Source organism: Gavia stellata, chromosome 3 (assembly GCF_030936135.1).
Source record: "Gavia stellata isolate bGavSte3 chromosome 3, bGavSte3.hap2, whole genome shotgun sequence".
In the NCBI taxonomy this organism is placed as follows: Eukaryota; Metazoa; Chordata; class Aves; order Gaviiformes; family Gaviidae; genus Gavia; species Gavia stellata.
In genome coordinates, this window is record NC_082596.1 from 25,696,156 (window position 1) to 25,715,460 (window position 19,305).

At 41.5% G+C, this 19,305-nt stretch overlaps 1 protein-coding gene across 1 annotated transcript in view; it reads right to left on the reverse strand.

Annotated features, from left to right (window-relative positions):
• CPQ (carboxypeptidase Q) overlaps nt 1-15,761 on the reverse strand; it is a 168,159-nt gene extending 152,398 nt beyond the window's left edge. The window contains exon 1 of the mRNA XM_059815589.1: nt 15,738-15,761. The gene's annotated coding sequence lies outside the window, so the exon portion shown is untranslated. The remainder of the gene's footprint in view (nt 1-15,737) is intronic.
• Nucleotides 15,762-19,305: the final 3,544 nt, after the last annotated feature.

The following is a 19,305-nucleotide window of genomic DNA, read 5'->3' on the forward strand; positions in this document are numbered from 1 at the left end:
ACGAGAAAGCACTTTTTTACTGTGAGGGTGGTCAAACACTGAAAAGGTTGCCCAGAAAGGTTGTGAAGTGTCCATATGGGGAGATATGCAAAACATGACTGGACATGGACCTAGGCAACCTGCTGCAGCTGACCCTGCTTAAACAGGGGGTTTGGACTAGATGAGCTCCAAAGATGTCTTCCAACCTGAATCTGTGATTCAGAATATGAAAGGAAGCCATAAACACAAGCTGAAAGGATTTAAAAAAAAAATCAAGGGAGAAAGGTTCTAGGTATGCAAAAGAAAAAGAGAAATTAAAGGCAAGAAATAAGTCTTTTCCAGCTCCAATGAGTAGTACAAGAGTATGAAATGTACAGCACAATGCTATGTTGGTAGTGCAGACGGTGTCATAAGAAGATGCGGTTAATACTAGCTAAGCAGCTACTTAAAGGATGCTTCCACCTATTGCCTGATCCATTTGTCCGTAGCTAACTTCTGTCTTTGATGCTAAAGGGCAAGATCATTGGGATCTTCAGCTTTTACAGTGCCCTTATATAAAAGAGCTTTAGTACACACAATCTGTAACCAGGCTAACTGGTGTTACCACCATTAAAATCATTACAATACAAATTACTTAAATATAACAGATGGAAAAGAATGAGAGAAAGAGGATTAAAAAAAACTCAGATGAGAACACTGTCTACAGCAATCAGATAACTCAAAGAGGAGCAGAGAGAACAGAAATAGGATAAACAAAGCTAGAGCAATGCTGCTTCTCCAGTGTGGCAAAGTTCTCCCAAAACCCCAGTTGAAAATACAGACAAAAGGATACAGAGAGTTCACAAGAGTCATGGTTATGGGAAATGAGGAAAGAAAACAATAAACTGAGGATATTAACCACTTAATTGCTAGAGATCTGCTAAATCTGCAGAGTATCTATCAGTTTCCTAACCATGTACCATTTGATTTTCCTCCAAGGAATGTAGGAAACCTTGAAATCACACAGTGGTTTTGATAACATTAGAATAGACTGAAAAGCCCCAGGGTAACAAACTCACATGCTGCAGAGTGATGTCTGATACATTTAATAGCATCTGAAAGAAAGTTTGTTGTGACAGCTGTGGAGTAGGATGGCTGGAAGGCTAGGTGGACTTGCAAAATGAGGAGGAGATTTCTGCCTAAAAATCTCTAAAAATCTCTAAAAAAAGTCATTAGAGTTCTTCCATCACTCAGAAAGATAAGGGGGCGGAGGGGAAAGCTTTATGATCTTGAAGAGTGAAGCAGAAAAACAGATACTCCTCAAGGACTGCTTTTCCAGAATTGTCAAGATTCCTGATCTGGGAGAATGTTTAATCAGTTAGAAAATCTTGGCTTTTGGAACACTCACAGTCAAAGTTACCATTTACATTACAAAGTCCTTAAAATGAGCCTTTTTACATCTAAAGCTGAGGAAAGGAAGAGTACAACACAATAGCTCCGGGGCCCCCAACATAAGAAGAACATGGACCTGTTGGAGGGAGTCCAGAGGAGGGCCACAAAGATGATCAGAGGGCTGGAGCATGTCTCCTGTGAAGAGAGGCTGAGAGAGTTGGCGTTGTTTAGTCTGGAGAAGAGAAGGCGCCGGGAAGACCTTAGAGCAGCCTTCCAGTACCTGAAGGAGGCCTACAAGAAAAATGGAGAGGGACTTTTTAAAAGGGCATGTAGTGATAGGACAAGGGGGAATGGCTTTAAGCTGAAAGAGGGTAGATTTAGATTAGATACAAGGAAGTAATTCTTCATCGTGAGGGTGGTGAGGCACTGGAAGAGGTTGCCCAGAGAAGTTGTGGATGCCCCAACCCTGGAAGCGTTCAAGGCCAGGTTGGAGGGGCTTTGAGCAACCTGGCTTAGTGGAAGGTGTCCCTGCCCATGGCAGGGAGGTTGGAACTAGATGAACTTTAAGGTCCCTTCCAACTTAAACAATTCTATGATTCTATGAATATGGATACAAGACTTTGAATACAATAGGAAATCTTATTACTTGGACCAAAAAGACTAAAACTCAAAAGGAAACACCAAATCATGAGCTGTTTTATCTTTACCAACTTCACAAGAACTATCTTGATTTGCTACAACTGAAGATATGTCCTGAAATCCTTGAAAAGATAAGTGTGACCTAGTAGTGTATGACCATATACACCCAGGTAGCGATACTGACTGACGTGGACAGAATAGGAAGCGAAATGTTTAAAGAAGGCTAAGGATTAAAACAGAGAAAGTCCAAATATGCCCAGAGACACTGCAGTCATAGCTCCTCCCCATTTGGCTAAAGAAAAAGTTCACACCCCATTTATACTCTGTACGGTGGAAGTACCATAGCTTAACATAGGAAGGAAGCAGTAAAAGGAACCACACTTAACTCTTTCTTCACCTGCAAGCCTCAGAATAGTAACAAGCTACCTTGATATAATCTTATTCAGTAGCTGCTGCTAAAACTGACTGCAGGAATCCTGAAGAATCACACTGTAATCCATGTGCAGAGTACTGTAACAGTGAAGCTACAGAAACGATCAGTCTTGTACTTCCCTAAAAAGCAGTGACAGCCAAGAGAAAAATTAAGTTAAAAAAAAAAAAAAAAACAGACGTTACCACCGAACAATGCCTAGGCCATGTAGCATCTGATATTATTCTTAATGAGTATTCAAAATACAAACAGTTCTCAAAAGGGAGTACATTATCTTTTCAGAGGCAAAAGACAGGAAATCAGTGGGATTTTTAGATGAGAACAACTGAACAGAACAGAAATATTCAATGAAAGAAAGGCAGTTAGGAAACAATTACACCAAAATACACAATGTTGTTCATATTACAATGAATGCCAAAGCACATCACTAATGCCACCTGACTGCATTGAAAGACAAGTGGGGGGATTGGCAGGGGGGCAGGCAGGCAAGATGATTTTGGACAATTAAATCAAAACATAACAAAATGGGACTGCAGTTACATTATCTGGTATTTTGATTCTCAACTTCGGTGACACTTCCTTCAAGTCCATAACTATTGCTCTAGTGCAAAAAACAAGACAGGTTGCCTTCAGACATAGAAAGACTGGCTTATGAGAAAAATAAATATATTCACACACACCCATTCTGAGACAAAACATTAGTGGCGTCTTACTAATTTAGGGAACCTTTCTTGATTGTAAAAGCCCTTGGGATAAACACATATCTTGTATCTTTTCATGAAATTAACATATAACTGAGACAAACTCTTCAGAACCACATATTGTTCTTTCAGCCTTTCCTATAGGAGAAAAGCACCACGTTTTTACTGAGGCAAAATAACCACAGAAATATTCTCTTACATACTCTTCTGTATTTCCTTATCTGAGGAGATTAATTAGGCTATGGAAAAGAATGAAGCGCCCAAGACAGAGAAACAAGAGGCCACAAACTAAGGGGCACCAAACCCAAGAGTTGCCAGTAAGGTCCCATACTTAAAAAATCTATCACCCAAAATTCTAAACCAAGATTCTTTTTGACAACGCATTCAACTAGACATCTGATGTCCTGTACTTACATTTAAATTATTCCCGCAATTCTGATGATAAATATTTTCTTTCCGAGTTTTTATTGAAAGACTAGCAGATTGCATTTGGCCAAAGGATGAAGCCTATTTTCATACCAGGATAAAGCCTAAAACAGAAGGTATGAGCTATGAGCAAATGATCAACCCATATCTCTGGATAGCAAAAGCTGCTAAAGCTGATGGATGGACGTTGGACCAGGAGCAAACCAAGTTTCGTTAACAACAGTCAGTGCATGGATGTCACTGTCGCAAGTTGGTCTGCCACCCCTACGAAAGCTGAAAGCCATCAAAATGCCAAGTATCTGGCACTCACAGGCACTTCTTAGTGCTCCTCCAAGCAATGTTCTAGCAGAAGGCTGTTCAGACCTACAGAACACATGCATGCTTTATGTTGCTCCAGATTTTGGCCAGAAAATACAAATAATTTGAGTCTCCTTCCAACAGTTAAATCCCAATTTTAAAAGGTGACTATATACTACTAAGGGTTGGGATATTTGCCAAAATGAACCACCAAAGTAAGTAACCTTGGTTACTCATTATGTAATGGAGTGCAACAGGCCAAGTTTTCTGATGAAGTGACCTGTCTGGCCTTAACAAAAATTATGACTACATACATCATATACCACTCTAGAATTACAAACTCTTAAGTTAAATTCTTAGCATTTCCATACATGACAAGAATAATATTCCTCTATGACCACACACCTAGAAAGCATTTTTTGCTTTGTATATGGAACAAAATTTTTCATTTTAAGTCAACAAGTTCAGAGAAAAGTTATGCACATTATTAAACGCTTCAAAGAAAAAGACCAAAAAGGCAAGACCAACATTTTCAAAAGTATCCAACCGTTTTAGCTATTTTACTCCAAAGACGTATAATCTAATTTTACAGACTATAAGTAGCACCACAATTCCAAATGAAGTCCACAATTATTCAGCATTGCTGAATATGATTAAATACTTAAGAATATTAATAAATAAAATTCCCAGATTAAAATAACTGTAACTCTCTACAGTCACAAGAAAAGGTATGTTCCTCATACTCTTATAGTACAACATTCAAGTGGTTTTGTGAAGCTGAGAAATATGGTGAACATATTGCTAGACTTGTGAAGAAAACTGATATTCTAGTCTTTTGCCTCCTTACTGTAAGATATGCCCACCAAGCTTTCCCTTTCCAGAGCAACAAAGGATGAATTTGTAAATACAACTATAAGAAAAAGGTACAGCATCAAGAATTTCTCATTACAATTGACAGAAAAATGTTCTTTATGATGCACACATTTCGTTACTTATATTAAGGGCAGGAAAGGGTATTAATTTCAATGAGATATGTTATGAAGTATGTCGTTTACAATTTTGTCATGTTCACTAGGGCATAACACTGGTATCCAAATATCATAGTGTATTCTAACATATCAACATCAGAAACAAATTGTTACAGTTCAGTGGCAATGTACAACTGGGGTCACCATCCCACCACAGACTCACTGCAACATACAAACAAAAGCAGGCTTAAAAAGTTTAAACGTAAAGAACCAAGGCAAAGAACAAACTATAAACAAGATAAATACAATTTACTTAAAGAGCTTGATGGAAAACTGGTTTTCAGCCAATTTTGAGGAATAAATTAGCAAAAGCAGACCTCTTTCTGATCTTGAGGAAAGCTGCAACACCATTTCTTCAACAAAGCTACTCCCCACTGCAGCACACTTTTGATCATGGAGCACTACAGCTACCGTGTATAAGGCAGTTCTGATTCTGCATTTAACTTCTAATTACTTTTTACTGCCATTTAAGAGACAAAAAATTATCAAACAGTTTTGCTATTGCAGGACAAAAAAAGTCAGTTATGACAGCAGATATCTATCAGTATTAATATTAATTTTTTTTTTTATTTCAAGTGGCATTCAACAATCCCAGTTAAGATTAGGGTCCACAGTGCTACCCACTGCACAGATACACTGAGACAAACATGCCTTTAGGGCCTTACAACTACAGACAGACAAAATGGACAAACAGTTGGATGAGGAGGGACCCAGAAGTGGCATCTCCAAAGGATTCAGTTGCCACATGAAAGACTTTTCAATTAGCATGACCACTCAGCCCCTCTCTCCTGACAATACCAAGAGGAGCCAGTCAAAAGCTTGCTGCAGTGAAGCAAATGGTCATATTACAAAAAGTCAACTGGAAATCAAAGTGAAACAAAAAACAAAAAACAACAACAAAAAAACCCCCAAAGAACATACCAAAGAGTAAACACACCAATTATATAGAGAAGGCAGTAACAAATGTTGACACCAGTGAGTCTGGGTAAGGCAATTCCTATTTTTCTAAGCCATGCAATTCTACTTCCAAAAGTGAATTTTTAAAGATGTGTTTAAGTTGTGTTGTTTTTCTTTTAATAGAGGATAGCAAAACAGTTATAAATGTAAACAATTACTTTATCTGATGTATTAGTAATAAACATCTAAAAATGTCTGTTCTCAATTTATTTTTGGTCACACACTAACACAGCTGGCATGTTTCTATTCAGAATTCTCATGCAGTGACTCAGAAGATCCATCATGCAGGTAACTTGTGAAATAACTTACACTGTGCTGCTGTAGGTTAGCAAACCTTAGATAAGTATCAACAATTTTCTGTGTAGACACAATTTCTGCTTGGGAAAAGATGTATAGGGAAGCCCAGATGTATAAAATTTTCATGTGAAAGCACCTCAATGCAAAATTTAAAGTTCATTTTGAATACCTCATTCTTAAACATACACCTTCCTACACCAGCTACAGTGTCTTACAGGTCCTTTGGTTTTTAACAGGAAAAAGATGCGTACGCTGCTCAGAACTAAACAATACCTGACACCTGAAAGAACACCGATTTCTTAATACCTTTTGATGAATTACCATTCTAAGCAGATGGCTGAAACACAATAAACTTCTCTCTGAAGCAGCGAAAAAGTGACACCATAAACCTGAGCAGATGTTCAAAGTGGACTTGAGTCTAAAGCACCTTTTAGAGGACTGTGTTTATTTCTTAGTATCACAGAAGTATCAGCAGGAAAAGTAGCTGCATTAGTAATTTCTATTGTTCAAATCCCGTTCATGTTCTCAAATTACAATATTTAATTGAGTGCAGTAGCATTGGACTAATGGCATCCCAGATTATAAAATAAATTTTCTATTTAGTAAGATGCTTACACAGTGAATTATCTACAAAGCTAAATGTAGAAGATGCCTACAGTATAGTTTTCAGGTTCCCTTGATCAGCATTTTTCAAGAGACCTGAAGCCAACAGTTTCCAGAAAGTAATTATTTTTTTTTCAATTTTTCATCAGGGAAAGTCTTTAGAAAAAGATCATAATATAATAGATTTTAGATCATGTTGTTAATATAGATAACTGTCCAAGCAAAACCAAATGCCTTATTCTTGCACAGCTATAGCTTCAGAGATACCATAGAACATATATGCAAAAATACCAGCAGCAGCTTCAGAATGAAAAAAGTACCACTGCCAAAACATATTCAAGAGCTACACTGGATACAGCTTTCCAAAATGGCAAAAACATATTTGTGAGAAGGAAGATAGTTTAATGAATTACGAAACTCCCTTTTCTCAGTAAAATTATTGTTTGAATCTCATGGTATTAGAAAAACAAATGGAAGTCCATCCTTTAAAATCCTCACAGGTTCTTTGTTCTAGCTGCCAAACTATCCATGGTACAATTTGTTTGATCCAGATGCTTAATAGGGTCTTGAATGTGACAATACAAAAGCTGATACTGTACTTGAGTGTCATGTTAAGGGAAGATACTGACTTTGGCAAACATAAGCTGACTAGGTATACATATATGCCATTTTCTTGCACACATTGTACCACATCTGGGACACATTTTACAGCATCTGCAACACTATTAGAGACAGAATGTGATCAACCCTCTCTCTGCAAATATTATGTTAAGACATCTCCCTGTCTTTGCACTGACTTGATTCTGACACTGCACCTGACCAATAATACTCAGAGATTAAATTATGCCAAGAAAGTACAGGAGCAAACAAAACAGCCCGAAGTTTCCTCCTAGGTCTTAAACACTTCTGCACGGTTCAGATTGCATAAGGCAAGGCTGACATACAGGTGTCAGCTCCCAAACTCCAGAAAAATTTTTACACTGGCCATCTTTGAGAAAATCAGCTCACCACCACTGCCATGAACACACCAGGCCCAGGTGAGTGACTGCACCCAAACTCAGGAAGCACACAGGAACTTCAACCAAGCAGAGCCCAGAGAGGCCACAGCTCCATTTCCACATGCCAGTTGCTCACCCTATCCTTCTGCTATTGCACGTGACAGCCACAGCTCCTTCTGGTTCTGCTAGAGGAGTTACGCCTGGAACACAATAGAAAGTGAAGCTATTTAGACACTCTTTAAATTACTATTTAGATACAGTGTTATCAAACTGGGCAGGGACCCCAGGTATTAGGACACCTCTGGCTTTTATCCTACCTGTTAAATAGCCCTCTGCAAGCATAGCTTTGGAAACACTGCCTTTAAGTGTTTCTAGTCACAAGACCAATCATTAAGGAGACAAAAGCTTGCAGAATCAACCCACTTAGAGCACTTTACTTTGATTTAGCTATAAAAAGCAATTTTTAAAACCATACATTTGCCCTGCCACAACTGCATAAAATTCAGAGGGCTTTATCGACCGCATGAGTAGAAAGACTATTTAACATTTGGGGCTCTGGTGTTATTAGTATGAGGAAAAAATAGAGCCTCTGCCTCCTTCAGTGAATCCAGATGTTGCAAAAGTCAGTCTCCTCATGAACTAAAATGAAATTCCAAACTAAAAAGAAATTGGTATTGGAGGATTGCTTACACTCAGTTTTGATATTATCACATATATCAGCTTGCAAGCAGGGGCAAGTGATACAGTAGAGTTCTCTAAGTGACAACTGCTCCTTCATTCAGAAGCAGCCAAAAAAGCCATCTTTGACTTTTGGATGAAGCGCTGTTCCTTTCAAGAGGACAGTCTCACCACATATGTCCACGCTTCCATGATTTCTATATTAGGGTCACTCCTCAGAAAGCTCTTCTTTGAAACCATTTGGAAGCCAGGCCAGGACACAAACAGTGCTTTGGGCAATGAATTACATATCAGTTCTGCTCCCCAATGACAGTGACGTCCCAGTTATCCATTGGAACAGATCTGATGGCAACACTAATCCTACACCCCTTACTCCATGTTTGCCAACAAGCCCTAGTTGTTGAGTACAGCATACTTAGATATAAACACCTGGAGAGCAGGCAAGGTCAGCAAGAAGCCTACATTTCTTAAGTTTACTATCCCATTTGATTCCTAGATTAAGGCTTCTTCTACAGCAAAGTTACCTTCTGCTTTCAGAAGAGCAGCTGAGCTTGCATAAACCACCACTTGCAGTTGCAGCGATGCTTGCAGCTAACAGCCCAGCTGTTACCTCACCACAGCTGAAAATGTTTTCCAGGAAAAACACTAGTTATTAGCTGACTTTCATCCTCCCTATACCACTTGTCTGTAGGGACAGGCGACATTAGACAGCATGTTTCATTTTGATAATTTTGAGAGGTTGCATTAGACAGATGCCTACTCTAGCTATTATTATTTATCCAGTATGTATCTGTCTTTTTATATACGGTTCACATACTGATAAGCTCCCAATAGTTATTTTTATATAACAGTCTTCAAAGGAACTTTCCCATGCTGCCATTCCTGTTTGCATGCTGCTCAACTGGGCTGCATGTTCTGGATTTTCAGAAAACAGTCATCTGAATACGTTTTTTATTAATATGTTATTAATTCTAATACCAACGCCCTGAGAACGTAAGTAACGGCAAAGTGTCATGTTTTCCAGCATCGCAACAATGAGGAAAAGCCAAAGGAGATAAAGCAGTATGTGAAAGAGGAGAAAAAAATCAGAAAATTTGACTACTACTCCCCGAAACATAACTGCTCTGACTTTGGTAAACTCTTGAGACCTGCAAATGCATGATGGTGGGAGTGACAAAAGTGTGGTGTGTAATGCAATGATGAGATAGTTAAGAGGGCTACACTATAATCACAAGAAAATGGCACTGGTTTAAAAAAAAAAAAAAACACAACTAGTATATAAACATCAAATATGCTTCACAGACACATATATTATATGGTTTTTAGCTACTGGGTTCATCTCCTGACTTAACGTCAAGGTCTGCAAAATAGGATTCACTTCATACGTTTTTGGGGTTTTTCATGCTTCTACTTTAAATAAATCTTACCACGTGATTTGGATCGAAGAAACACAGGATATATCACTATTGATAATGATAGCTCCTCAAATAAAGCTTAAAACATGAATTGACTTCTTTCAGCCTAAAAGCTTAAACCATAAAGCAATTTTCAAAAATTTATTTCACAAATAACATCAAACAGGAGAGTATGATGTCTGGAGGGAGAGGGGGGAAATCATTTCTAGCAGTGCCAAAATTCCCATACTAGAGAAAGCATAAAGTCTTGTTTGCTTACAAATACAAAATAACTCATGCAGTTCTGTCAAAAGGATTATCTTTACTCAAAACCAATATTCTGGGAAAAAAAATCAGACCTACCTTGAGCAATGAGAAGACTGCTAACAGAAATACCACTTAACACTGGGAAATACATTTTCCTCTAGGGGAAAAAGACTTGCGAATGAGTTTCCAGCTCACCTACTGCCAGATGTAAACACAGAAAGATAATAATACTATTCTGACCACCTTTTTCCAATGAAACAAAAAAATTCATTGTCCCAGTCAAAATTTAGATGTGAGGCTGAAGACACCATTATCACCTGCTATGAGCACAGCAACCTTTTAAGAGCTCTTTTGACATTCAGCGTAAGCTGTTCTCTCCAAGTTTCTTCCAGTTTGACCACCTTCTCCTCTCTCATCACCAGATTTGCTGGAACAGTCCAAAATCGGACAACTACCAAAAAGCCCTGTATGATCCACCCATATTGGATGTGCTGGGTTTGGCTATGCCAGGTCTTTTTAATAATCATGACTAGTGTACACCAGATACATCTTGCTTTGCAGTGCTATCTGCTGACTTGGGTGGCATCACTGGCTGGAAACAAGCATGTCTGTCCTCATTCGGTTACACTTTGAAAGGTGGTCACGGAGGGATTCCTGCTACCACCCTTTCTGCAAGTTTTCTCTTCAGCCATAACAGGTAAGTCCCAAATGAAGCATGAATCACAGACCTTAGCTGCAGTAGTAATGTATATTAAAGTCAGCATAAGTATATTTTAGAAGCCTATGGACTGGACAACACAAGGTTTGGATCAGTCATGGCTTAAGTCCATCTAAGTCCCAGCTACGGTGGCTCTGCCCTCCAAATTGCCATTCCCTTGCACCAGAACCTCGTCCATATGGTCAGGCAGCAAGTTGGTTCTGGGAACCAATCCAGTGAAAAACATTTATTCTTTGTTCACAGAAATTAATCACAAGCATTAGTACCAGTAGGTTACTGCCAAAGAGAAAATGGGGATGTACTACTCAAAGGAAGACTGGACTGCAGCAGTCCCTGCAGCCTGAAGAGCAGACAGCTCTGCTCTTTCCACCACCTCTGCTACTTGGGTGAGAACCGCTGGCCAAGGGACAGGCAAGTGGCTGGGGTGGAAACCTCTGCAGCAGCTGCAGGTAAATTACACAAGGGCAGTAACTCAGAGCCTGCACAGAATTTTCCAAGCCTTTTCCTGAGACTTCTTCTGAAAACCCTGTAGAGATTCCTTACCCAACAACTATTTCAAGACAACCAAACTGGACAAGTAACTAAAATCAAGTTGACTTTGTTTTCCTTCTAGGGTATCCCGCAGTGCATCACTGAGGTAGAAATTGTCTGCTCTGTGTATTTTTCAGCAGCACTGAATACATTACCTGAGATTAGTAATGTACTTTTCTGCCTTATCTAGTTGTCATAAGGGAAAATATTAATAGCCCATTGCAGTATATGATCAATCTTAAAGAAATTAGTAACTTACAATTTTTCTTGCTTCCAAAGCAGTAAAGAATTTCATTAAACTAAAACTCCAAGAACTGTTTTTGCAGTCTGCCACGGAAGAGCACTCATGTTTTGTATGGGAGAACATGACCAGAAAGAGCACTAGAAGGTGAGCCCTGTGATTCAGAACAGTAAAAATCAACAAGATCAGAAATGCTAATCTCAAAACCTGTGGAGAGCAGAAAGGGAGACCATTACAGATAAATCAGATTTATGCTTTGGTCTTCAAAAGTTACAGATAAAAAAGTGGATGCTTTCCCAACAGAGTCTATTGGCTCAGATCTCATTTTAAGGCCTCTAAAAAGCACATCTCTTTCTCAAATTTCTATTGGCACATGCATAATTTACATAAGACCCTTTTGTGGGGCTACTTGAAACACAAAATTACTTTTGTCTCACTTGTCTTATGTAAATTCACAGTCAAGTGCCTACTCTGAAAAAAACTAACACAAAAATTAAAGACACAGGATATCAATATACACGTAGCAGATGAAAGCTAGAAAAATGGGGGAAGGAAAAAGAGTGATCTCATTCCCTTTCATACAGAGTGTTCTAGCAGGAAATATACTATCGCTACATTTGAGTAAAAGCTCAGACACCATAACCACCAACTGGAGAAAAAGAAAGAAAAAACCAAACACCCATCTACTTAAAACCAGAACTGTTCTCTCACATCAGTACTAAACCAGGCTTCATAAGGGTGACGACAATTCTCAGCAGCACAAGATGCTATGTCTGTGGGGTCACAAAACAGGTCTGGGCAAATCCTGAGCTGGTGGAAACTGTCACTGTTGTACTGAATGCAGGATTGAGATAAATTGGACTGGAATTTTTATTTTCTAAATCAGCATTAGTATCTTCTAAAGTCAGGTTTGAACATCACAGGTCTTTTACCAAACCTCTAATTGCAATGGGTAGTACAGAGAAACGTTTTGCTAACATATATAAACAACTTATTAGCGACGTATTTTAATCCATATGTCTGTTCATTAGATAGTTCTACCAAATCCCTCTTTGGCAGCAACAGCACCAAACGGATTTTCCATGTTTTTCTCACACCCACTGTGGAGAAAATTCATCAAACACATCTTTGTTAATTAGATTTAAAAGACTCTGAGAAAATATTAGTATTATTAATACCAGGACAGCAAAAAAGAATCCAAATGAGCTCCATTAAAAAAAATAAATAAATAAATAAATAAGTAACCCCACCATTGGTCCATTCTCTCTGTCTCAAAAAGAGAAATCAAGCCTCTTGTAAGATCACGGCACCCAAAGTATCGTTTTTAAAACTACAGGCTAACAAGGTGAATATTTTTCTCAAGCTGACATATTTTCTTCTATTGTAAAACTGAAACAAATAAAGCTGAGCATTCTCCAGATTCTGTCAGAAATACTGACTTAATCGAGTAATTGGCATTTAGGAGATTACAAATCAGAGCTAAAAATTCACTATTGCCATCGCAGTGAAAATCTAAATGACTGAGAGTCAACTGAAGAAAGAACTTACATTTATTTCAGGACTTTGAGATTATTGCTGACATTTGATAACAAAAATGGGAAAGATTACTGCAATGCAGTTTTTGACACATAATATTTCCTGTCAAGACAGAACAGAAAGAACTGTAGAGCTTCAAGATTGTAATAGTTTTGTACATTTCTACATGCAAAGTACTTTTTTAAGCAAAATATTTCACCCCTGCAGCTGCTATCTCTTATAAGTACTGCCATCCTTCATCTTCATCCTCCCACAAATGGGAAGGAAGACATGACAAGACAAAGTTTTCAATCTTAAAACAAGGAAGTTTTATACACTATAGCAGGAACAGATAAAAGAATCCCATGTGCATTATGAGTTCATGCAATTGTATCAACAACAAGAGACTGTGTAAGTTGCTTCCTTTCCCAATTTGGCAATAAAGACATGCAGGCATTTGCAAAACTGTGTTATAAAACACGTAAGAATTTATATGAGCTTTTACTGACAGATGTCTCCCAACAGGGGTCAATGCCAGGTTGTTCTTCCCCAGCCCAGATCTGCAATCTGTTCTTATCTGATTTAGTATCTTATTGTTCTGCTGTTCAAAAGAATTATATATATTTTAAACACCAAGAAACAAGATTGGGTAAGATGAAGGCTTAGTATGAACCTCTAAAGCTGCAGTGGCTCTGATCCAAGTTTATCTGTGCAGACTTCATCTGAAAGATTGAAGTTTGGGTAAAGTAAAACTGATTGCAAGGCACAACTGATAGATGCAACCCAAGATAGAGTGGATATGTCTGAAGAAATGAGTCAAAAATTACAAGGAACCAAGGGATATAAGAACTCTCACAGATATGGTAGGCTTTGTAGGGTTTCTTTGGGGAAAGAAGTGTTTGAGGTTTTATTCAAAATAATAATCTAACAAAGGGAGCATCAGACAAGACTAGGAGGTGATTTTAAGGAGTGATAGTAGGTAAGAATGTAGGTAAGTTTTTAATAAAAGCTTTCATCCTCGCGGAAAAATAATCAGAGCAAAATCAAGGCCAACTTTTGTAACCCTAGCTTAAATCTTACGAATTTCTCAAGCTAAAATAGAGAGATACATTCTAGACAGACATAGATGTAAGCAGTCCTTCCATTCCCACACAGGGTATCTGTTCTACAGTCATACTAAGGATTGCTTTGTAAGAAGAAACACTCACATGCTCCCCTTTCAATAGATTACAACACCTTAGAGTCTTTTGATACAAAAGGGCGAGCAGATGTGGAACAATCTCCAGAAACAGTAAAAATTAACCTAATTTTGAACAGAGTAAAAACCACAGACAAGCAAAATTTTGAAAATTAAGGCTTGTAAAAATCAGGATTTCAGGTGATGCATGTGTATGGCCCTCTCTGAGCACTTAGGAAAGTCAGGTCCCAAGAATTCTGCAGTCTGAAGAAAGAAACAAGTAACTAACATTGAAAGAGGAATACGGTGCTTGTATTTTGAATTTTGTCTTCAGTGGTTCTGAGCAGACTTGTAACTTATCAGACACAACCACTAGATTCAAAAGACTCCTCCGTATCTAATACTTCCTTAGAAAAACCTGATTCAACTTGCAGAACTTACAATTTTTTTCATGTTTTTTTATATCTCACTTTTCTCTCCCTATTTTAGTACTTCCATAAAATACATATATGCATATACACATATATAAAAATTGTATATACATACATAAAAATGCCTCTTTTCTTATACACTTTTCCCTTTTGCATCAATTTGAAAAAGGTAGTCTTTGAAGAATGAAGTCCTGTCAAAACAAATCTAATGGGTACTAGTTACTAGAATTTCCTACTCAGAAGCACTAAACCACTTTGCATGCTGGGACCTCTTCACTATGAAGTGTGCCATAAAATGTAATTAAATACCTAATGTGCCCATCTGGTATTTATGGGTTTTATTCATTTGCAGGGGCATTGCTTTCAGAGAAACGTTGTTCGCAGCGAATGCTGTCAACGGCAGAGCACTGTGCCTCGCCTAATGCCACCCGTGCGTCCCCCAAGCACGCGTGCGACAGCCAACTACAACTTGGCGTCGATATTTGGTTTTAAATTAAGAGGAACGAGAGGGTAAGCGGGCGCTTCTTGTCACGCAATGGAGTGGAGCGTCCGTGTTCCTGAAGGGCGACCAAGCTGATGCCTGCCCCCCTCCAGAGAAGGGTGGAAGGCCGGGCACGAGGTGGGCCCGAGGCCCTGCTGCCAGGCCGGGGAGCTTCGGCCCACCGACCCAGGGCAGGGCTGGCCCGGCAGCAGGCGAGGCTGCGACCCAGCGCCTGAAGGCCCCATTTCGGGGGGGGCCCCGGCACGTGCTGGCAGGGCTTTAAAACAAGCCCTCGGCAAGAGGAGCAGACGGGGCTGAGCCCCGCCGAGGCGCCGGTGACGGCGGCCTGCGTGCCCCTCCTCGCCCACTGCCAGGCGGCGGAGCCGGCCCCCCCCCGCGAGAAGCGCGGCCCCGGGAGAGCGCTGCCGCCCGGCGGAGGGGCGCCGCCAGCCCCGCTCCCGCGGAGGCAGGGAAGCCGGGCGAGCGCTTCCCGCGCGGGGCCCTTGGACCCGCTGTGAGGAGGACAAAGAGGAGGAAAGAAGGAGGAGGATGAGGAGGGGAGCAGAGCAAACACGCACCTTCCCCGTGTAGAGCGGGCCGCAGCGGCGCCAGCACAGCCCCCGCCTCCGCCCGGCCGGCTGGGGACGAGGAAGGGGGAGGAGGAGCGCCGTGGGGGGTGGAAGGGGGCGGGCCGCGGGCCGGGCCCGGCTGGTGCCGGTTCCGCCGAGGCCGGCTGAAAGCGTGTGGAAGCCGCCTCCGGGCCCGGGCCCGTGCCCGTCCCCGTCACGGCGCTCTGTTGCGGGCGAGGCCGGGCGTCCCCCCCTGGCTGGTGGGTCGGGCCGTGGCGCCCTGTAGGCTTTTCTGAGGTGAGATGAGGTGAGGCGGGCCCGGCCAGGGCACCCCTGTCCGAGCCCGGCCTCTCGGGGAGGAGGCCTAAAAACTCTCATCACAGAATCACTAAGGTTGGAAAAGACCTGTAAGATCATCAAGTCCAACCATCAACTAACACCACCATGCCCACTAAACCATGTTCCACAATGCCACATCCACACATTCCTTGAACACCTCCAGGGATGGTGACTCCACCACCTCCCTGGGCAGCCTGTTCCAATGTTTCACCACTCTCTCAGTAAAGAAATTTTTCCTAATATCCAGCCTAAACCTCCCCTGGCGCTACTTGAGGCCAGTTCCTCTCATTCTATTGCTAGTTACATGGGAGAAGAGACCAACACCCACCTCTCTGCAACCCCCTTTCAGGCAGTTGTAGAGAGCGATGAGGTCTCCCCTCAGCCTCCTCTTCTCCAGACTGAACAACCCCAGTTCCCTCAGCCGCTCCTCATAAGACTTGTGCTCCAGACCCCTCACCAGCTTCGTCGCCCTTCTCTGGACACGCTCCAGCACCTCAATGTCCTTCTTGTAGTGAGGGGCCCAAAACTGAACACAGTATTCGAGGTGCGGCCTCACCAGCGCCGAGTACAGGGGCACGATCACCTCCCTACTCCTGCTGGCCACACTATTTCTGATACAGGCCAGGATGCCGTTGGCCTTCTTGGCCACCTGGGCACACTGCTGGCTCATCTTCAGCCGGCTGTCAATCAACACCCCCAGGTCCTTTTCTGCCAGGCAGCTTTCCAGCCACTCGTCCCCAAGCCTGTAGCGTTGCATGGGGTTGTTGTGACCCAAGTGCAGGACCCGGCACTTGGCCTTGTTGACCCTCATCCAATTGGCCTCGGCCCATCCATCCAGCCTGTCCAGATCCCTCTGCAGAGCCTCCCTACCCTCGAGCAGATCAACACTCCCACCCAACTTGGTGTCATCTGCAAACTTGCTGAGGGAGCACTCAGTCCCCTCATTCAGATCATCGATAAATATATTAAACAAGACCGGCCCCAATACTGAGCCCTGGGGGACTCCGCTTGTGACCGGCCGCCAACTGGATTTCACCCCATTCACCACAACTCTCTGGGCTCGGCCATCCAGCCAGTTTTTTACCCAGCGAACAGTGCACCTGTCTAAGCCACGAGTCGCCAGCTTCTCCAGGAGAATACTGTGGGGAACAGTGTCGAAGGCTTTACATGCACAATCATCAGCCCTTCCTGGGGAGAAACCCCCTCAGAGCGTGGGGGCTCTCCGCTACACGGGATTGCGTTTTTGTAGGGCAGGAGGTCATCTTACTGGTGCGAGGAGGTACAGCAAACAGACAAAGCATGAGGGAGCTTTGCTGCTGCTTGTGGGGTGGCAGCAGCCTTCTCCCTGGGTGCTTCAGAGCATGGCACTACCATGTCATTCATTGATGGTTTCCAGCTGGCTGAGAGCTGTCACTGCCTTCACACTGCTGGGAACCAAGGTAGGGCCACCACTCCTCACATGGCAGCCTCCTGCACGAGTAACATTGCACTCATTTAAATAAAGGTGTATTTATAAAAACACCTAGGTGAATGAGTGCAATTTCTTCTGTAGATAAGATCTTGAAATACAAACATGGGTCTTAATCTGCAAACACTTGAATTGAAGCTCTTGATTGTTTCTATTTAAGTCAATGGGGCTACCCAGGTGCTTACGGGTAAGTGTTTTTAGGATCAAAGTCCTTGGTACATTTCCAAAAAGCTGCCGTAGCAGGAAGACAGTGAAGAATTTTCCTCTAATATTCAACACAGTATTCCAATATTCATGAACTTTCTGCCTAAGTGAAAAGACTGTAATACTAATGAGCTTCATGGGCGTGTACCTTGAGGAGGGATTTGAAACACACTTTATTATAAGATAATGGCTGTCCCTGCCAACCTGACTTCTCCACCCATTTATTTGAGGTGACCCATTTGTATTTTTTCACTTGTATTTCTCAGCATGCTATCTGGATGGCACATTTTTGCAGCTGGGGCTGTGTCCTCTGCTATGCAGATCATGGAGCATGCTGGTGGGATGCAACAATACCTTTCTCTCAAACTGCCACAGTCCTGGAGAGTCCTGTTCCACTGAGGGTAACAAAATAACTGTTTAAATAAAAATGTTTTGCAAGTAAATGGGTATTAGAGATCTGCCTGTATTAGAGATCTGCCTGTCTACCTATCTCTTTCCTGTGCATTCTGTATATTATTTACATATCATGCCCTATAAGCTCTAAGTGTCCATCTGGGACTGTATCTCTGGAAAGAGATTATACATGGTGATTAAATAGTTATAAATGTGTCACTGTAAGTCATGCTGGAAAACATTCCATCCTCAAAGGTTGGCTGTGGTACCCACAACATTTTGAACTTAACCACCCATGTACGGCTTTCCTTTTTGCTTGCCCGCATGAACAAGCTCATGTACAACTGTGCTTGCAGTATTTGAATTTAGGATTTTGGTTAAGAGTGATTCCTTCTCTCTTCATTGGCTCCCTTTACAATTAAATCACTTCCAAAAACTGGTTTCCCATTAATTTTTCCTGAATTAGCTTCCTTCCTCCACAGCCAAGGAGTCAGAAGGATGACTGATAATAAGCCATCTTTTTTTCCCTGTCATCAAATAGTCAGAGGATGGAGAAATCTTGGCATGGCTGTCATTAATCCCAGATCAGAGGGAAAAGAGCACACTGCTCATGTCTTCTGTTGTCCTTGCCTGAGAAGCAGTAAGTAAGAGCAAGTAAAGAGATGTAACAACAAAACCTAGAGCTCCACCCCCCCAAGCCTCTTCAGCCGGAAACATGCACAAATCTGTTTACGGGTTTGAAACACATCAGTACCCACTTAGCCTTGGGAAAGGTATTTCCATCACACCCATCTCTTACATTGTTTTCTCATATTTTGCATTATTCACTAAATGCATAGTTTTGTTTTCCTTTAGTCTGCAGCTTCAGGACTTTCGGATTGCTGTTCCTCCCTCCTTGGGATTGTAATTGTAAATCAGGGAGAGGCTGGAGCTGAGGAGACCTCAGCTCAATTTCCCAGACTTTATAAGCTACTATGCTGGGCAAAATCCTAAGCCCACCATCCAGAAAACACCCGTGTGATCCATCTTGCATACTTCTGAACTCATTAAGACTATTCAGGTGCCTGAAGGTCCCCGTAGGGATGTATCTGTACAAGATTGCTGTGATTACACTGGGAGGAACAGTGTCAGAGTCAAGAACTTACTATTCAAGAAGGGGATTGGAGATACATG